Here is a 20,529-nt window from a genome sequence, read left to right as displayed (position 1 = left end):
GGAGGGTTTTGAAATAGATAAAAATACAACATCCAAAATTCAACTTTTTGCAGATGATGTTCTAATTACATCAGCAGGATCTAATTCTTCTATGCAGTCTCTATTTGATAACATGATGAATTTTAAAAGTATTTCTGGTTTAATATTCAATGAAGAAAAAACTAAAATACTACCTATATATACACGAAAAAATATTCCCATTAGTGATTTTACTAAATATGTACCCAATTCAGGTCAGATAACTTATTTAGGTATAATAATATCTAAAGATATTAAATCTATTATATATAATAATTATAAATACCTGTTTTCTTAATATACAAAATCTTTTTAATACCTGGAATAATATGTTTTTTACTATGGAGGAGAGACTTACAGTTATTAAAATGATAATATTCCCCAAGATTTTATACTTAATACAATCAATAATACTTCCAACTACAAAAATAATTATCAAGAAACTGAATACACTAATGTTAAATTTCCTATGGGCACCTAATAGACCTAGGATTGCATTAAAGAAACATACTAATAGCTGGTCTCAAGGGGGTATTTATTTTCCAGACTTTAATTTATATACTATCTCTTCTATTGTAAAAGTTATTACTTTATTAATAGATCAGTCATATGTCACAATGGAAAGATTATTGGGAGCTAATTAGTATGCACTTCATGAAAATCTCCTTAACACATAAAAATATGATTGTAAATAACTCCATGTTATGGTTACTAAAGGAATTTTGTACTTCACCTATTGCACCTAAACATATGGTTTGTTACCCATTAAATATTATTATTAGTTATCGTAACTTTATATTCGTGCACCCTAAGTATAGGGAATGGAATTTTATTGTATTCCCTATAATGTATACTCAGGGTATGCTTTTGTCATCTACTTCTGAAGGAACTCATTTAGCTATAGATAATGATCTAAAGTACTGGTATCAGTTGATATCTGATAATAAAGTTAAAAATCTAGATTTTTTAAAACAAGAATTTGATCTAAGAGAAACTTGCTGGTTAGAGGTTCAGACCTTTAGACAACATCTCATTAATAAAATAGATCTAATGTCTATAAAAGTTAAAGAATCTATTCCAACCCTGATTGATTACTTGATATTAAATTTACAACATAAAGTTTCTGATAAAGTTAAACTTTCATACATACATAAAATTATCAGACAAGAAACTTTTTACAGTATAGATTCATACTGGAATTATTTCACTTCTATTAATGGGGACCCTCCAAATCAACAAGATAAACAATATATATTGGAATCTGCTTATAGAACTACTTCTTCCATTGTCTGGAGACTTTATACATGGAAATTTTTACACAGATCTTTTTATACACCTTTGATGATGAATAAAATAAATAATAAAGATAATTTATGTAAGAGATGTAATGTAGAAATTAATGCTGACTGGGCTCATATGTTTTATGACTGTATAAAATTGAAAGAATACTGGAAGTCAATTAATGAATTTATGCTGGCTCTTTTTACAGATAATTTCATTATTTCTAAATCTCTTATATTATTCAACACACCTGTACCTCAAAGTGTTAAAAAGGTCAAGCTTCCCTTGTTATGGTCTATTCTAGCAGTGGCTAGTAAAATAATAACTAGAAATTGGATTTCAGATACACCTCCTTCGTTCAATGAATTTAAAAATGTTATGAATATAGTGTGCCATATGGAAATAAACACAATTAGGACAAGAACAAATAGAAACACATCTTATTATATTGTATGGGATAATTTACAAAATTTGTTAAAAAAATTTTAATTTCAATAGCATGGTATTTTAGTTTAATTAATTGATCTGATTGTAGTGGATGTCTTTGTAAATACTTTAGTTGTTTTGTTGAATGTTATAATAATACCTATTTTTAATTACTTGTATAAAATTGTTATGATATTTCTCTTATATGTTAAAACAATAAACCTGTTTTAAAAAAAAAAAAAACATAATATGAGGCTTAAAGGTGCAGGGGCATTCATATACATATTGTTCCTCCCATTCATTAATAGTCAAATTAGCATATGTATTTGTGATGGGAGTTCCCATTGCTATGTCAGTCATTTAATAATAAAATGCATCATTAAAATGAAAACATTATTATTAAGTACAATATCAAGCAATTTGCACAACATTTCTATCTCTCTACTCTTATATTTACTGTGCTTGCATAAAATGCCCCTAATGGACATTAATTCCATAGTCATTAGGGATAACTGTAAAAAGTGATTTAATGTTTAATGTCACAAAAATACATTAATCCATATTCACATTTTGTTGCAAAATAAAAATCTTATTTAAAATATCATCTGTGTCTTTGATATAACTCTTTACATAAGGTAAAAGGTCACTTAATACATATTGCAAATAAAGATAAATGGATTCAGTCAACCACCCCCTCCCAGAGACAATAGGTCTCATGGGAGGGGCAGTAACAGATTTGTGTATTTTAGGCAAACTATATAAAATAGGTATCTTGGGACAGGGCACAGAGAAATAGTGCAATAATTCAACATATATATCATTATTAATCTGTAATTTAAATAAAAGCATATTAACTTTACTAATACACTGTGCTCCTTCACTGTATGGTACTTGCTTGAAAGCAGTAGAATCAGATAAAAGTTCATACATAGAATTGTTATAGTCAGCAATGTTCATTAAAACAATCCCCCCTCCTTTATCAGTTTCTTTGATAACTATGTCATTATTCATTTCTAATTTTTTTAATGCCTCTAACTCAGCTGCTGATAAATTGTAATTTTTTTTTAAATTATCTTGAGCGTATCATTTATAAAGTTGTTGTTCAGAAATGTTATGAAACGCTGCAACAACAGGGTTACTTATCGGTATAAAAGTACTACCTTCTTATAACTTTTTGATACATACATATGAGAGCCTTTATACAATAGTTTTAAATTAAGGTTTCTTGTAAAAAATTTCAAGTCCGTTAAGGCATCCACAATAGTATCTTTTTGAGTAGGTATAAATTTCATACCTTTACTCAAAAGCATAATATCTGCTTCAGTTAATTTGATATTAGACAAATTAAATACAAGGCAGTCAGTATCTTTTATCTCTTTACTCTGCTCCATGTCTGTGGACCTGTACTCACTTCTCTCATTCTTTTCCGGGAAAAGGACCTCCATCTCATCATATCTCAATTCAGATTGGGTAATATTTCTGGTAACTTCAGTTGGATGACTGAAGAGGCTCAATGAAAATCCTGTAGTTCATTTGATGGCCCAGCTATCACATTAGATTCAATGGCAGAATGATGTATAGAATCGTTCTTATTTACAGTTTGTCCAGAAACTAGATTATCAGGTTCATTACTGTCCATATTCTCAGCACAAACCACATCTTTATCCGTAGTTGTATCAGAAAAATGGTCAAAATCATACATAGAACCCCGTGGAGTGTGGTTATTATGCTCTGCAGATTCTCTTTTTGTAATATCTTTAGGACAAGAGAAAATGTTACTGAAATGAAATTCATTTATATCTCTATTAAGTTTATGCCTTTTTTGCTGTTCAAGTTTCTTGTCTAGCTCTGCCATTCTCTTTAACATACTGTTGTAGATAGTAATATTATTGTTAAAGGTAGGTAAAGCGGAAAGTTCACTCTCTAAACGGCCAATTTCATCTTGCATGTTTTTTTTCAATATTAATAAAGAATTGATTCATTAGGGTCATATAGTCTAACCCTAATTTAATATTTAACTCTTGCCAGCTTTTAAAGAGTTCAGGATATTTATTGCAGTAAGACAGCATTTTTAATATACGTAATCCACGTGGAACTAAGCCTAAATGGAAATAAGCAGAAAAACTGATTTGTTGCCATTGCCACTTTTTAAAAGCTTGAACTTTATGTTCTAAATGTTTAATTTGTTATTGGCACATATCTTCCATAAAAACAGGACTTGAAGACTCACCATTCGGTGCAGCTGACATACGTTGTAGAAGAGGATTAGCTCTTTCAGCTAGAATATCGCTCAATAGTAGACCATTAGCAGCATTAGATATTCTTCCAGTGGCTGGCTGAGACATTTTAAAGCTAGGACGTTTACAGAATTTGTGAAACAACAAGGATCCAAATCAAGAAAAATAGAAATCTGTAATAGGCTCGCCGTTACCATTAAAGTCCAAACCAAACAAGCAAAAAAACGGTTACTATATTTGGTGGAATGCAATCTGGTTTGTGTTCTCTATAGTCAGTATGTGTATCCTGTGTGTTTTCAGTCTTTTGGGATTCAGGATTTTGAATTTTCAGGATTTTGGACTTCCAGATTATGAAGTTTTCTGAAATTAAGGATTCTGAAGTGAAACCATGTGGGTATGGGTGTAAATATGGGTCTAGAACTTTTGATCGAATGATCAAAAGTACGAAACCCAAACGGCCGGGCATACTTAAGCAAAAGTGATTTTCACCGAAGAAGCACTTTCTCGTAAGTATGCTTGTTGCCGAGACCGTGCTACGGTGCTTATAAGGGAGAATGTTAAAGTGGGGGTGTGTGGGAGGTACAGGGGTGCAAAGCCCCCCTGCTAAAACGTTAATGTAGTGGGTATTTTTTGTTTTTTTTTTTTAGTAACACGCTTTAACAAAAGCGCTTTTTGAATAAAAGTGCTTTCATTAAAGTGTGTTTGGTGGTTATGGATTCAGATGTTTGATCATTCGATCAAACATCCTAGATCTGTATATATATATATATATATATATATATATATATATTATATATATATATATATATATATATATATATATATATATATATATATATATATATATATATATATATATGTATATCTGCAGTGCCTTTGCTAGAATAAATATATGTTGGCTTGTGAGGCTTATTTAGTACTTAATTAGGCTGCCTAACATCATCTTATGGTTCTATAAACCTGTAAAGCTATACGTCATATAACTCACAACATTCATAATTTTGGGTTAAACACCACTGTCACTGAATCCACCTCCACATCCAAATATCATAGTCTCATGCTTGATCTCCTGTCTTAATGTTCATTCTTACATCACAATAAACAAATACATTTATAAAGAAATAAATAAAATAGATGCTCTTTAGTCTAAAACAATTTCTCCAATTCTCTCTACAGCAGCCAGTACCACTACAGAGAAAGGAGTTCTACTCTCCCAAATTGAAAACAAACTCGCCATCAAGTCCTTGGCCTCTGATAAAAACACCAAATCCCTTAATACTATACCCAACTTCAATTGTGGTTTCATTACCAATCCCTCCCATGAACACCACTGCCACACTCTTTAACAAAGCTAAATGGCTTCATATAAAACAAAGGACCAAATACGTACTTGGAACCCTCCTCTTTTGTTACACATCAATAGCTGCACCCCCCCCCCCGCTAAACTCTATGAATAAAAATAGCATGTACAAGTTTTTGGCTTCCAGATTACATGGTTATGGCATAGCATCTGGATCCTTGTTCTGTATCAGAGCTTTGGTTCTTCAGTTTAAATGATGATGAAGTTCTTCTAGGGAAAACAGAGCTAACCTGGGTCAGAACAGCTCTGTTTTTTTTTTTAGCAAGTCTCTTTCAGCAATGAAAATTTCTTCCCCATGACCAGGTCAGGGGTGTACTCACAGTTGTAAGCTATGAGAATTGTCATGCAGTCAGTTGAATATGGTTAAATGGAATGAATATTGGGGCATTTATTCAGTTAGGTTACAAGATAAAAGACAAATGGTGGAATGATAGGAATTTCACTTCATGGTCAGTGCTTAGTTCTGGTACATTTGAATAAGGAAATCATAAGTCAAATAGATATGACTTAACTCTGGCTTTATAATGTTAGTAGGATGCATAGTTAGGCAGCATAGGATGGTGGTCTGTAGGATGATGTTGGCGATCAAGAAGAAGAGGAGGAGAGTGAGGACAGTGCCAAGGATCAAATGGTGGAAGTTAAAAGGATACTGTAAGGTGGAGTTCGGGGAAGAGTTAAGACAGGCACTGGGTGGCAGTGAAGAGTTACCAGATAGCTGGGCAGAGATAGCTAGAAGAGTGCTTGGTGTGACATCTGCCAGAGGAAGGAGGACAAGGAGACCTGGTGGTGGAATGAGGAAGTACAGGAGAGTATACAGAGGAAGAGGTTAGCGAAGACATGGGATTGTCAGAGAGATGAAGAAAGTAGACAGGAGTACAAGGAGATAAGGCATATCGTGAAGAGAGAGGTGGCAAAGTCTAAGGTAAGGCATATGGCAAGTTGTATGAAAGGCTGGACACTAAGCAGGGAGAAAAGGACCTGTACCAATTGGGTAGACAGAGGGACCAAGCTGGGAAACTTGTGCAGAAGGTTAGGGGGATAAAGGATAATGAGGGAAACATACTCACAAGCAAGGAGAGTATGTTGAGCAGATGGAAGAGTACTTTGAGGGGCTGATGAATGAAGAGAATGAGAGAGAAGGTTGGATGATGTGGGGATATTGAATCAAGAAGTGCAGCAGATTAGCAAGGAGGAAGTAAGGACAGCCATGAAGAGGATGAAAAATGGATAGGCTGTTGGTTTAGATGACATACTTATGGAAGCATGGAGGTGTTAAGGAGAGATGGCAGTGGGGTTTTTAACCAGATTGTTTAACGAAATCTTGGAAAGTGATAGGATGCCTGAAGAGTGGAGAAGTGTATTGGTACTGATTTTTTAAGAATAAGAGTGATGTGCAGAGCTGTACTAACTACAGAGAAATAAAATTAGTCAGCCACAGCATGCAGTTATGAGAAAGAGTAATGGAAGCATGGTTAAGAAGGCAGGTGATGATTAGTGAGCAGCAGTATGGTTTCATACCAGGAAAGAGCACTACAGATGTGATGTTTGCTCTGAGGGTGTTGATGGAGAAGTATAGAAAAGGTAAGAAGGAGTTGCATTGTGTCTTTGTGGACTTAGAGAAAACATATGACAGGGTGCCTAGAGTGGAGTTATGGTATTATATGAGGAAGTTAGGACTGGCAGAGAAGTATGTAAGAGTGGTACAGGATATATATGAGGACAGTATGACAGTGACGAGCTCTGCAGTAGGAGTGATGGATGTGTTCAAGGTGGACGTGGGATTAATTCAAGGATCAGCTCTGAGTCCTTTCTTATTTGCAATGGTGATGGACAGGCTAACAGAGGAAATCAGACAGGAGTACCCATGGACTATGATGTTTGTGGATGACATTGTGATTTGTAGTGAGAATAGGTAACTGGTTGAGGAGACCCTGGCGAGATGGAGATATGCTCTAAAGAGGAAAGGAATGAAGGGCAGCAAGATTAAGACAGAATATATTTGTGTGAATAAGAGGGAGGACAGAGGAATGGTGAGGATGCAGGGAGTAAAGCTGATGAAGGTGGATGAGTTTAAATACTAAGGATCAAGAGTTCAGAGTAATGGTGAGTGTAGAAAACTGGTGAAGAAGAGAGTGCAGGCAGGGCGGATTGGGTAGAGAAGAGTGTCAGGGGTAATTTGTGACAGATGAGTACCAGTAAGAGTGAAAGGGAAGGTCTACAAGATGCTAGTGAGACCATCTATGTTATATGGGTTGGAGACCTTTAGATGGTGGTACTAATGAAATGACAGGAGTCAGAGCTGGAGGTGGCAGAGTTAAAGATGTAGATTTGCATTGGGTGTGATGAAGATGGAAAGGATTAGAAATGAGTATATTATAGGGGCAGCTCAGGTTGGACAGTTTGGAGACAAAGTCAGAGAGATGAGATTGGATTGATTTGGACATATGCTGAAGAGGGATGCTGGGTATATTGGGAGAAAGATGCTAAGGATGGAACTGCCAGGTAAGAGGAAAAGAGGAAGGCCTAAGATAAGGTTTATGGATGTGGTGACTGAGGACATGCAGGTGGTTGGTGTGACAGAGCAAGATGCAGACAACAGGAAGAAATGGAAACAGTTGATTCGCTGTGGCGACCCCTAACAGGAGCAGCCAAAAGAAAAAGAAGGATGTTGATTGTATTATAAGTCAACTTTTAATATTTGATGGTTTAGTGTACTGTGCTATCTTGGTTATTGCTTTAGAATGTTCAAAGTTAGATTGTTAATTAGAGTCAAAGAGTAAATGTTTTTCTTTTTTCTGGCTTTTACCTTTTACTGTTCATGTTTATATTGTTGTTGTATGATGCTGTTCATTTATTGATGATAATGTTACTGAGATTCTGATTTAATGAAAGTTTTTTTTTTTAAATTACCCTAAAGAGAAAGAGTTTCTGATGACTGCCACTGGACCATCTATCCATGAATGAATAAACTATCTTGAGGGCTACTGCTACTGGAAAAGCTCACCATGACTCTGACACAACTTGCTGGGAGGAAAAGATTAGCTTGCTTTTGATTTCTTGTATTTTGTATTACTTTATTGCCTTTTGTTTTGTATACTGATTTGTTTTTTTTTTTAGTGTTTTACTTGTATTCTGCTTTGAAGTGCATATTAAAACTTGGAAAGAGACCACAGCTGTGTCTCCTGTGAATCACACAGAATTTTCCCACCCTCCCAGTTTATTTTTGTTGTGTTCTTAAGCACAATTGTCTTTCTAGTTGCCTGCCCCTTATGTTAATTTGACCACGTATTTCATTCCCTCTCCCCTTTTACTGGCTGTTGTGAGTAAACACAAAATTATCAGTTTGTGAAATCACTCCCCTTCAACTATTTAAATGTATTGGCCGTCCCACTGTATTCCCTAGAACCAGAAAACAAAAATGTCCACCCCCCCTTCAATATATCTTGCTCTTTTAAAATTAGTGGCTTTACTTTTAGCTGAAACTTTAGTTGCCTCCTTTTTCATATCTAACTGCTTAGTGCACACTAATTTCATCTTACTTTTAAACATCTATTGCAAGACCACCAGTTATTCTGCCTCTCAGTAGTCATCTTGGGATCAGTGCTTCTGTTTACTTCCAGTGAGAGAAGGAGCACAGGGACATTATTTCCTGGAAACTGATGATCACCAGAAAGCATAATAACTGCTTCATAGGTGACCGCTTGGAATTTGTGCTTATATTCTGCTCCTGGTGAGTGAGAGTGCATTGATTCTTGACTGTTTCTGGTTGGACAGTGAGTGTCTGTGCTTAACGTTCCTGATTGGTCTGGTTGTTATTCAAGGCATCTTCCAGGAAAAGGCTACAACTAGCCTATAATCCCATACATCATCTGAGACAATACTCTGGATCACCAAACAGTCTGTGGCCTGCTTCACATCTTGGGATTAGTGATAATGTTTTGCTTCTGGTGAGAGAAGAAGCAAAGGAGCATTGTATCCCAGTAGAGTGAAGCTGTGGTGAGACCAGCACTAGTAGCAGCCAAACAGTAGCCATTTATGCAACTCCCCTCTTTTCATCATTCTTGACAAGCTAATCCTTTGTTTTCAGTAAGGATGACTTGATTTGTTTCTAACTTCAAAATATTTGTCTAAATACTTCATCCTTAAATTTTCAGGGTGTACATATTAGTTTTCTCCTCAAGTGTTTGGTCATGCCCTGTACAGACTCAGACACCTTGATTGACATATTTCTGGCTAAAGAATGATTGAACTTTCTCCAATACCTAGTTGCACACAGGACAAGCACTGTCCCCAGAGATGCAAACCGAATACCCCTGACATTGCTTCATATACTCACTCCAGCTATCTAATCAGTAAAACAGGGTCTGTTGCCATGGATATGAACTTCCCCACTATCTCCATTACCAGCTTGGTGGATATAGGCATCCTGAGGCAATGTAGAAATTGCCTCATGTTTACTGACAACCAGTTATTTCTCAAACAAACTGATATGGTATGTGAAATATGTATTTACACAATGTCACAGGAGACAAAGCTCTCACATAAAAGTACTGCTAATGTAAATTAGGTTGTCAGTAGTGCACACGCTGCACCCATCACACACAATTCAAAGCAGACATATAGACCCACATATGCTGAAGCACTTAAATGTAACCTTCCTAAACCACAAAGACCTTCTAGAAGTACATACAACAAATACCCTCAGCAGCCCCAAATTCACTCTTTCAAAACAACACCCACATCAACCCACAGAGCCACATCTCATGGAGCCTCTACCCATAAGGCATGCCAATACACAATCCAACATTCTGGTCACTTGAGACTCCATCGTGAGATAACCCACTGATGTCCCTCTCACCAGGCTGTGTAAGGAGAAAGTCACGGTCAGTTGCTTATCATGGACTAGGATCTGCCACATTACGCATGCACTCAGGTCATTGGACCACAAGTACCAGTATGACTCATAGTCCATGTGGGAGTAAATGACCTGAGACGTACCTCCCTGGACTATATGAAGAGAGACATCATGCAGCTCTCAAAATATGTATCTCGAGCTGGAACAAGTCTAGCATTGAACAGCATTTTATCTTCTCCAAGGATGATGCCGCAATATGAACAAAAAATGATTGACTTTAATAACTAGCTTAGTTTCTGGTGTCATTCTAAGGGGGTGCAATATTTGTCAGCTTGGAAGGAGATGGTAAACCGACCACGCTGCTGTGCCATGGATGGTTTGTACCTCTCCTCTCTAGACTTTCAAATATTAGCTAAAACATTGCCTTTCCCCCATAGTGCCTTTTTTAGGCAATGCCATATTGAAAGTACTTCTGACATATCAAATCAAAACCAAGAAAATCTAAAGGTATTACTGCTCAATGCTAGGAGTCTAACCTCCACTCCCTAGAAGCTCTCTTGACCCTAGAGAATGCTGATGTCTGTGTGGTCACTGAAACATGGTTTAAAGCTGCAGAGAGCACACCAACAGTGAAAGGTTATAATGCCTTCCACACATTTAGACCAGCTGCTATACAAGCAGGGACTAAACGTGGAGGTGTCTCTATTTACGTCAAAAATAAATATACCTCAAGGCTGGTCAAATAGGACAATGCACTTGACATGATCCATGTTCTAATCACCATAGGCAAAATCCAGTCTCACTTCCTTGCCAGCTATAGGTCCCCCTCTATGACCCAGGAAACTCATACCATGTATTTACACTTATTAAAAACACTAACCATTCAATCAAATACCATATTCATGGGCAACTTTAATTGCCCCCACTATTAACTGAGAATCCTATATGACACTAAATGTACAAGCACAGATATTCCTGGATTTTGTAAATACGAACTCCCTAAACCAGATAGCCAATACACCAACCAGGGTCCATCCATACTGGATATGGTCCTCACTAGTATGGGAGAGTGCTGCACACCACATACTGTAATGTCTTCCCTGGTAAAGTCAGACCACAAAATGGTCTCCTTTGAAGTAAAAATAAAACCTGGACCCCCAGCTAAACCTGGAATATTCAGGAACTATTTGAAGGCTAAAGTGATAACCTGGTAACACTTCAAGCCCCCATAAACCCTGAGAACACTGCTGCCTGTGCAGAACTGTTTACACAAACACTGTACAGGCATGTTAATAGCTGCACAAAAGCAGCTGTACCCACCAGGAAGGAGTACAGAAATAACCCAAAAAACAAGCCATCCTAGTGGAATCACAAAATCAATACGCTGTGTAACAGAAGGAGGAAAATCATGGCAAAAATTAGGAAGTGAAGCACCCAGTAGGGTATAAGCACTCTCATCAAACTAAACAAACATCACAGAGGACAAATAAAATCTACCAATGCCAAATTTGAGGTGAATTTGGCCTCCCAGGCCAAGGACAGTGAGAAGGCATTCTTTAGCTATATTCACAACCTCTAAGGCAATACATAATTATGTGCAGAGCTCATTGTAAATGAAGCCACCTATACTGAGTCAGAAGAAATAGCAAACCTACTGGCCAATAAATTCATCTCCAGTTGGACGGTGCAGTGGTGCAGCGGTAGCATTGTTGCCTCACAGCAAGAGGTTCTCTGCTTGGATTCTCATCTGGGTGCCTTCTTTGTGGAGTCTGCATGTCCTCCCTGCATTTGTGTGAGTTTTCTTTGGGTGCTCCGGTTTCCTCCCACTTTAGAAAGACATGTGTCTAGAGCATTTCTCCCTGGGCCTCTGCTGAAAATTGGTTTTGTTCCAAGTCAGACTTTCCCGGTTAACAAATGTTAAATAAATAAATAAAAATAAAATTTTACCCCCCTCTCCCCCTCAACCTTCCCTCAGGAAATACTATCAAATATAACTCCCCCTGCTATGACTAGGGAACAGGACTTTAAAGCTATCTCAAAGGCCAAGAACACTGCATCAATGGGTCCTGACACTATCCCAAGATGCCTTCTAAACAGCATGAACATGACCTATCAGCACCTCTGGAATTGCTATTTAACTTTAGCCTCTGAACAGGCTTCATGTCTCATGAATGGAGAACTGCAACAGTCATTCCTCTGCACTAAGGTCGGTCATCTACAGACCCTGAAAACAACAGACCCCTTAAATCTCACTAGTCTAATATGTAAAGTCATGGAAAGAATTATCATGGAAATGGTCAATAGTGATATAGTAAACCTCCAGGTAATGGACCCAGCCTGGTTTTGTCAAGGGCAGATTGTGCTTATTCAGCCTGGTGGACTTTTTTGAGAAGGTCACCAAAGCAAAGGATGAGGGCAAAATGGTTCACACTGCCTACCTTGACCTGGCAAAGGCATTTGACACAACACCCCACTCAGGCATTGTTGACAAACTCAAGAGGTTAGGTATAAACTCATATGTCACCCAGTGGATAGCCAAATGGCTCACAAAATGGACCCAGGAAGTTAGAATTGGGGAGTTCACCTCTACAAAGAGTCCAGTCACAAGTGAAGTCCCTCAGGGATCAGTTCTTGGACTGCTCCTTTTTGGCATTTACTTTTCTGAAGCCAAGGCCAATGTCAGTGGTCCCTGGCTGACTAAATTTGCAGATGATTGCAAATTAGGAGTGGTCATTGAATCACAGACTGACACAAATGTTCTCCAGGATGGGCTGACACTGACAAACAACTGGTGTCAGAGCCATGGACTAAAACTAAATGCCAAGAAATGCATATTAATATCTTTTGGGAAGTCATCCACCCCTGTTAACTATCATATTGACAACACACGCCTTAGAGTTGACCCAGTAGTCAGGGATTTAGGGACACACATAGATAGTAATCTTTGACTATCTTGTGTCTATAGTTGTGAGGAAATCATTCTGTGTTGTGCAACTTCTAAACAAAGGGCATCTAGGTCCAAGGAAGTCATTGTTCCACTGTATTCAGCATTCATCAGACTTATCATTGAATACACTGCCCCCTTTATATGTACCTAACCAGGCATATCCAACAATTGGAACATCCACAGAGGTTCCTCACTGAAAGAATACAGGGCTTAAGTAAAATGTTCTATGAAGACCACCTCAAGGCTCTATCCCTGCATTCTGTCTCCTACAGGCTTTTGAAGGGAGATGCTTGACATACAGGGCATTGTCAGACCCCACTCTGTTGGACCTCCTATATATCCACAAAACAAATGGCACCAGAATTACCCATTCTAAAGACTTAAACCTTGTCTGTCATATAAATAGGACCTGCTGGAGAGACATGTATTTATCCCAGAGATTACCCTATCTCTGGAACAGGCTTCCTATCCATGTGAAGCAGAGTTCCTCCAAACCCAGTTCAAGTGCCACCTGGACAGTTGGATGGGGAACAGGAAATCCATCCCCGGTTTGGCACCTATGTTTGTAATGGACACAAACAGCCTGTAAATGGTTCATCTCCCAGGCCCTCGCTTGTAAAGGTTTCTTTTCCCAAGCCCCTGTTTACACTTATCAAGGGTATCAGAATTTGTAAGAGATTTGGGTTACATGGCTGGTCTTAAGAAGGTCCTTCTGGTCATTAGCCTAATAAACACCTATGAATCTTTAATTAGTTATGTGAGTGAAATGGCAACTTTATGTCAAAAATAATACATTTTGAATTGTGAATTATATTTCTGAGTTTCTAATTGCTCAGTGACTTAAACAAGGAAAATTGTTCACTTTTATAATGTTCAATGGGATGGTGAAAATGATGTAGATGCTATAGTTCCATCAATAGCAAACATAATGGCTTTGCTGCAATTTAAAATGCCAAATAAGAGACCTTATGAGATGCAGTCTCCTTAATTTTAGGGAAGTACTAGCATATTCTACATTCTTGATTCACAATCACATGTGTAGCTAGAGACTTTGTTTTCATCTAGTACTAACTCTAAATTGTTGCAGCCCATGGAGAATATTTACAGAGATAAGCTTCTGAATTAAATGATGTTCTCTTATTACACCAATCAATCTGATAAAAGAGAATTCACCACAGTATGATGTGTCACTTTTTCCTGTCTCACATTGTAGCACTCCATGGCAATACAGTTCATGGCCTGTTAATGTCTACAGTATTCTTCAGAAATCAGTTGCTCTGAGCAGTCAGTCTCAGGGCTCAAAAAACAATCTCTAGTCATTTGGCTAAAGAAGTCAAAATGATCCAACACACTAATCATTTTTTCTCTTGTGTGTATGTTTATAAATTCAGACACTGGCAAGGTTACAGATATATATGTTGGCTATGGCTAATAGTGTACATTGCCTTTAGGAGTGAGCCATTCATTTTTATTTGTAGTATTTTTTATAATGGGGTAGAGTGGCTATGAATTTCAACATTTAACTCAAATGTATTACTTCACTGTTAAGATAATTTAAAGTAAAATTACAGTATTTTTAAACAAGCTAGGCCAAAAATTGCATTTTATAAAACATTATGGTACAAGTGTGCATTGCAAGTTTTGATAAAAATGTACAGATTTGCTCTGTGTGTTAAAACAAGAGAGTATTATTGAGCACTGCCTGGCTACACAAAGACTTCCATTGTGCTTTTCATCTAGCAGGTAAAAATGCTGTATAAAAGGAGAAATATTATTTATAGAGGGAAATTACTGATTATTCACAAAGGAACATTGAGAAGACAAGGGAGGAAGTTGTAATTATGAAAAAAAAGATGAACTGCTGGTTTATAAGCACAGAAAATTGATACATTTGGGCATATATTACCAAATGAATGTAAGTTTGTTTTCAGAAAGGGTAAATAATTTCACAAATATTTGGGTGACTATAAAGAAATCACACTTGTCATATACGAAGCAATACACTTTAGATGGCATGGTTATTACAAGTTACATATCTTCTAGATTTTGTTCCTATAGCAGATATCTTGAAAACAAGGAATTTTCTTCAGCCAGTACTTTTCAGTTATACAACATTAATAACTTAATTACATGTACGACCAAAGATGTTGTATATCTTGTATTGTGTTCTTGATCAGCATAGTATGTGGTTGAAACCACTAAAATGTTTAAACATTTCACTGCAGAATGTATTAGCAATGTTTGTCATGATAGAGGCAGCAATGCTCTTTGTAAACATACAAAAGAATACACAGATGCCTCTTTTACGCTTTCAGGTATAGATACTGTTAATTATAAATTTAAAGGGTGGAAAATTGAAAAAAGAAAAAATGGATTATATAGTCTCCTTGTTTAAACTATGTTTGAATGAGAGTTTTTAAATGTGAGTGTATATATACATATAAATTATTTGTGATGAAACAGTCACAATGTTGACATTCAGGATATTAGCATAGAAAACCTTGACACTTTGTGTACATGCTTCATGGATTACCCCAGACCAGGCGAAACCAACAGCAAGTGTTTTGGATCACAGAGAATATCTCTTTGATGGAACTTTACGGAACAGACCCCCACTGGAAATAAAGCATAGCAGTTCACTCACCCTCTTTGAGCTCAGTCTGGACGACTGAATGGGCAACCATAAGTACACCTCTAGTCTGATCCATTAATCCGTCATGGTAAGGGGAGATTATTAGTTCCAAAATAATTTCTCCTGTTGAGGGTGTGGTATTAATTACGACTTGGTAAATTAAATGTAGGGTCATGTGACTAGGCTAGTATTAACTAAGAGTCTTTGAACCTGTTTTGGTTATTGACCATCTAAAATGAAGTACATCACAGTAAAAAGAAAAATGTCTTGAGTGGCCTGAGTGGCATCATTTCCTTACAAGATCTCTGACAAGCTGTAGAAATATTTGATGGGATTAAAATGGCACAAACTGAAAAGAATACTACATTGTAGAACTTGCTATATAGGTAGGCACTTAACATCCACCACTTAATTTACATTTTTATCATCTGACCATTGTTGGGTGTGGATACTTTTAAAACCTTTGCTCTTTTTTTTTTATCTAGGTTTAAAATATGTATTGTTGGAATCTTCTGCAGATGCTTTTTCTTTGGGATAACCAGTCCATTTCCAGTTATGAAGAATAATGTCCATACATCTATAGAAAAGGAATCACCTCTCTTGTTTGGTGAAATCTCTCTAGGCCATTCTGCAACATAATCATGCTTCTACCAAATAGACAGAATAATTATGCCCAAGCCTTAGCTTCTTACCTAAATATATATCAGGTTTGTCTTGACACAATCTGAATTCAGTAGCTTATTATTTTTGACATATGTGAGGACAGAACACAATTCACCCAATGCTGGTAGTGGAGTTTTTCAGCAAGTGGTAAGTCTATTCATTCCTTAATTTCTTTGCAGTGTTGAAATGTAGCATTGTTGGTAGTCAAGGCAGCAAAAATGAGACTTGGGTATTTTTGCTCTGCACCTTCCCATTGTTTAAAGACACACACACGTATATAATAATATTTGGACAGTTGTGATTTTCTAAATCATTTACTTTCTCATTTACTTTCTCATTTACCCATTGTAAAAATCACTGGAGACTTTTAGTGTGCAAGTCTGGCTTCAACACTGTAGCATCTAGATCTGTGCTGACAGTTTCCAGGTGCCACATTTGCTCTATAATGAGCACAACTGCAGATGTCATTTTGGCCACTTGGGATGGCATCCATGATTGAAGAGTATCCACAGTGCTTATAATCTTTACTGAATGAATAAGCTAGGAGATGACTGAGGCTGTTGAGTCTTTTGGAAGACTGGCCACCATTTTTGCAATCTCTGCTTCCTCTGGTCCAGCTGGTAAATTATTTCAAAATTTGTCTAGCTTTAACATTTAGTTCACCAAGCCATATGTCTTGGTCATCATAGTGGAGATTGTGCCTGTTCAACCACTGAGAATGAATAATGACATGATGCTTTAATTGCTCTTGTCTCTACTGTTTCATGTAGGCTTATTTGGGTGTGGCTCTGGAAGTGGAAGCCATTCAGCATACATCACTAGGCACTTGTCCTCTAGCTTACTTTGGTGTCTAAAACCTTGCTCCTGTGTGTCCTTTCAAAGTTTAAGAAAAAAAGCTGAAGACCAAAATGGAAATTTCAGAACAGTGGCAGTTTCAAAACAAAGTACCTTCAGTAAAACTCATGCAATGAAAGAGTTTTAGTAAAGGCCTGTTCTGGAGCTTCCATTCTGGTCTAGAGTTTTTTTTTTTTTTTTTTTAGATTTCTATAGTATTGGTAAAAGTAGTTGGAAATGGACCCCATCATTATTTTTTCAAAATTTACCTATAGTGGGTGAATGTTTTTTTTCTCTCCTTGGATTTTCATGCTTAGTCCACACTATAACTTACGATTGTAAACTGCATGTAGTATCGATACTGCTAACTGTGTTTCTGTCCTACTTAATTAAAACATACAGTCAGCCATATTGATGTAATAAGTGACTAAGATGGAATGAGTATAAACTGCATTAAAATGGTTCTGTATTTCCTGGGTTAAGTATGTATACTTGCTTGTCATAAGGATCATAGGATCATAGGAGTTACAGTGCTAATGAGAAGTGAGGCCTTTTCTTTCTTGCAAGTACCCGTCCTTAGGCATTGCCTCCCTTTTCAAGGAGGGCCAGGCCAGGTATACAAGGAGAAATTTATGAATACTCATGCTGTTTTCCATCTCTTTTAAACACAGACAACATACTGTGCTGTTTAACATGGATAGGAAATGTGTTACAATCAAGCAGTAGATGCTGTGTGACAGATCTATCCCTATTCCTTATTGTATTTACTTGTCTGAGTAGATTTAGATCTCTGGCTTTAGTACTAGCTGGACTTTAGAATTATGGAGGTATAAGAGTTCTGGGACAACTATATCCATTATAATCCTATAAGCAAGGCACAGATCACTCCTAAGGAGTCTATATGACACTGAGTATAGAGATAAAACCTCCAGTGTTTCTTGTTAGTTCAGGCCTTTATTGCCTGTCTCCTTTTTATTTACAAATCAGTGGGGCCTTTCCAATTGCTTAATGACAAGTTTAAGCAGTGTAAATTATAGAGTTAAGGACTTTTTGTTTTGATCTGGTAGAAATGTTTTTTGCTATGAGCTGTGCAAGGTAAAAGGTTTTCCTAACCATCATTGCAATGTGGTGGTCAAACTTGAGGAAGCTACTCACTCAAGCACCTAGGACTCTCATTGCCTTTTTATTTTGAAGTTGTGTGTTATCTGTGCTATACACTGAAGCTAGGGGATGTCGATTAAATGCTACAGTGATGCACTTTTTGGTATTGAGCTTGGAATGCCTGTATGCCAGAAGGGACTTGATGATGACTTTCAGCTTACTATCATCTGTGAACTTTTGTTAATCAGAGATCCTCTTTGGATAAGTACAAATCTACAGAGTAGATACCAACTAGCAAAGATTCCAGCACAGATCCCTGTGGAAACCACTGGTCTGCTTCATGCAGTCTTGAGGATGCATTCCTTACTCTTACTTTGTGAGTCTAGTCCCTAACCCAGTTGTCTGTCCATCTGACCACATACAGGTGAATTTGGAGCTCCTTCAAATTTTTTATTATATTTTTGCATAGTATGATATTAAATGTATTATTAAGGTCAAGGTACCCTGTGTAGATAACTTGCCCATGGTCTTCAGCCTGAGTAACCCTGTCAAAGAAGTTCATACAATTCTTTATCATTTTGTGAAATCACTCCCCTTCAACTATTTAAATTTATTGGCCATCCTACTGTATTCCATAGTAACAGAATACAAAAGTGACCACCCCTTTCAATCTATCTTGCTGTTTTAAAAATAGTGACTCTCAACTAAACTTAACTTTTAGACAGGTAAAACTTAAGTTACCTACTTTCACATCTAACTCCTCTAGTGCACATTGCAGTTTTTAGGATAAACCTTTTTTTATTTCATCTTACATTTAAGCATCTATTGCAAGACCACCAGTTATTGTAGAGCCCACATTCTGCCTCTCAGTAGTCATCTTGGGATTAGTGCTTCTGTTTTCTCCTGGTGAAAGAAGGAGTGCAGTTACATTATTTCCTGGAGACTGCTAATCACCAAAAAGCTTAATAACTACTTTATAGGTGACAGCTTAGAATCTCTGCTTATATTCTGATCCTGGTGAGAGAACAGAGTGCATTGATTCCTGACTCTATCTGGTTGGGGAATGAGTGTCTGTGCTTAACATACCTGACTGGTCGGGTTACTATTTGAGGCATCTACCAGAAAAAGGCTACAAGCCTGCAGATCCTTGCATCATCTGGAACAAGACTGTGGATCACCAAACAGGTCGTGGCCTACTTCGCTTCTTGGGATTGGTGCTAAAACTAGCTAGTTTTAGCTTGAACTAGCCAGTTTTTTTTTTTAGTTTCAGCATTCAAAACTGTTTCCTTGTGCTCAGCACTTGCTCAGAACTCATTGTAATCACTAAATAAACTAAAAATTACTACAGCACTCGACTTTCCTCACTTGTCAAGAGGAAGACAGTTTCTAGTGCTTAAATTAATAAGCACCTATCCAGGCATGTCCATGGGTCAGCCGTGGTGTTTTCTCCTGTCCACCTGATGAATCTGGGCATCTTGGGGCAATGTAGCAATTGCCTCATGTACACCAACAACCCTCTCCTCCTACCACCCAACACTACAACCTGTGAGAGATGCACTTATATAACCAAACTGGAAACCAAGCTCTCTCCAGCCAAGATTGGACTAGATAGTCAAGAGGAGAAGGTTAACACCTGTACCACACCACACTCGACACATAGTCTTTCAAAACCCACACATAGAAACACAAAGCACACAACCACATTCACAGAGGCTCCCAAGCTGAAACTCAGACAACCACCCCTCCCAACACAACCTAAATTACATATAGCCCACAAAATCAGTGTGCCACTCAACCTCAGCCCATAAGGCAAAACAACATACCCAACACACTAGTCATAGGTGACTCTATAGTCAGGCACACTGATGTCCCACTCACCAGGCTAAACAAGGAGTTACTGTCAGCTGCCTGTTTGGTGCCAGGATCTGCCACATAATGCATGCACTCAGTTCACTCCACAACAAGTACAAATACAACTCTGTCATTGCCCATGTTGGTGTGAATGACCTGAGACGTACCTCCCTGGACTACATGAAAAGAGACATGGAGGGGTTCTTGGATCATGTAGCCCAGGTAGGTATGACCCTAGCCCTGAGTAGCATCCTGCCATTGCCCAGAATGATACCACAGTACAAGGACAAAATGAGTGACTTCAACAATTGGCTAAGCTTCTGG

The sequence above is a fragment of the Protopterus annectens genome, chromosome 10.part0 (assembly GCF_019279795.1).
Source record: "Protopterus annectens isolate FY-2018-M chromosome 10.part0, PAN1.0, whole genome shotgun sequence".
NCBI lineage: Eukaryota > Metazoa > Chordata > Ceratodontiformes > Protopteridae > Protopterus > Protopterus annectens.
This window is presented reverse-complemented; position numbering follows the sequence as displayed.